We start from the raw sequence: 1,731 nt of genomic DNA on the forward strand, positions 1-1,731 counted from the left end.
GGGGCGCGGCGTTCGTGGCCCCCAGCCTGAGAGGCCGCGGCCCGGAGCGCAAGCCCAGCCCCCGCTGCCGGGAGCGTCCTGGAAGCCTCGAGGATGGGTGGGACCCCTGGCCCGCGTCCAGCTGGTTCGGTCGCGCACTGCCAGCTTGTGTTGGGCTGAGTGTGTCGCCGAAGGTTGACGCCACGGTGGCTTTTTAGGAACGGGGAAGGGCGTGTGGTTTTTGAATGTACTTTACAATTGTGCTTTGACATGTGGCTAAATATTGGTCTCTTTAACCGTTTTTAAGTGCACAGTTTGTTGGCATTAGTAACGTTCACGTGCAGCCACTATTCATAAAACTTTTCACCCTCTCACCAACAGAAACCTTGTACACCGTTTTTTTTTGTCGGAGTCTCACTCTGTCGCTCACACTGGAGCGCAGTGGCCGCTCCCGGCCACCGCAGCCTCGACCTGCTGGGCTCCGGCGATCCTTCCGCCTCAGCCTTCCGAGTAGCTGGAACTACAGGCGCGCGCTACCACGCCTGGCTAATTTTTGATTTACTGTAGAGATGAAGTCTCGCCAAGTTGCCCAGGCGGGTCTCGAACCCGCGGGCTCAGGCAATCCACTCGCCTTGGCCTCGTGCTGGGATTACAGACTGGGCCACCGAGCCCGGCCAGTCTATGTGTTTGTATATATGTGTGTGTACAGACATACACAATACATACACACATACTTATCTCCTTCCAGTCAGAGGTCTCCCCCTCACCCTCCTTTCCACCCCCAGGTGTAAGAGGGAGGATTCCAGGAACCCAAGGCTTTGTTTTTCTGCCCCATGTCAATGAAAGGTAGGAGGGAGTTAGAGGTTGGGGGCGGGGCCAATGAACAGAATACCTGGGTCCCCAGTTCCTACCTGTCCGTCCCTTGGCCTGTTGCTCTCCCTTGCTCCACCAGCCTTACCACCATCCATGCTGCCCCAAGAGCCTTGACCACGCTAGAGCAGATTCCAGGCAGGAGAAGCCAAAAGGAACTCCTCTCACCCCCTACTTTTGGCCAGGCCTTCTGAACCACCTGCCAAGGTCAGCAGGCAAAGAGGGAGGGAGGGGGCCTGGAGAAAGGGGGACATAGACCAGAGTGCTCTTTGCACCCAAACTTCCACCCTAGAATTAAGGAGAGGATATGAGTCTTGAGAGGGCCTTACACTGAGGAAACAGGTCTAAAATGGAGGCGAGGAACCGGAGAAGGGTGGGCGGATTGTCTCAAGCAGAGGCAAGCAGCATGGAGCCCAGGGGGAAGGAGATGTCTGGGTATGGGGATGTGGAGTCTGGAACTCTGGCCTTGAACCTGTGGGATCGATCGCCAGAGTGTGAAGTCAATGGTGGAGGGAAAGGAGTTGGGCAGGCAAGTCCAGATGGCGGCAATTAGGCGAGGGTGAGACACAGGCTGGGTGAGCGGCCCGCCCCCTATCTTGGCCTCCCAGGTTTGGGATGAGGGAAGAGGCTGTGAGTGATTAGAAAGAAGGGAAAACAGATAGAAGCAGAGCTGCCCCGGGCGCGGGAAGAAGGCCAAGAGCGCAGGAAGTGGAGCAAGTGGCACAGACCAGAGCCCTGGGTATTTCGGGGGAGGGGGCAGCGGGCTACGTTGAGCTGGAGACCGGGGCCTCCCCTGCTTCGGAGTTCCCAGAGTTGGGGGCGCGGGCGGGGCGGGCTGGGGTGGGGGCGGGCAGCTGTGTCGTCAGGAGCGGGGCGGCCCCG

The 1,731-nt window shown here is 58.7% G+C and overlaps 1 protein-coding gene across 1 annotated transcript in view; it reads left to right on the forward strand.

Annotated features, from left to right (window-relative positions):
• Positions 1–742: 742 nt before the first annotated feature.
• DGKA (diacylglycerol kinase alpha) overlaps positions 743–1,731 on the forward strand; it is a 26,206-nt gene continuing 25,217 nt past the window's right edge. The window contains exon 1 of the mRNA XM_008064018.2: positions 743–1,064. The gene's annotated coding sequence lies outside the window, so the exon portion shown is untranslated. The remainder of the gene's footprint in view (positions 1,065–1,731) is intronic.

The sequence above is a fragment of the Carlito syrichta genome, unplaced genomic scaffold (genome assembly GCF_000164805.1).
Source record: "Carlito syrichta isolate Samal-C Ts95f unplaced genomic scaffold, Tarsius_syrichta-2.0.1 Scaffold307179, whole genome shotgun sequence".
Taxonomy (NCBI): Eukaryota; Metazoa; Chordata; class Mammalia; order Primates; family Tarsiidae; genus Carlito; species Carlito syrichta.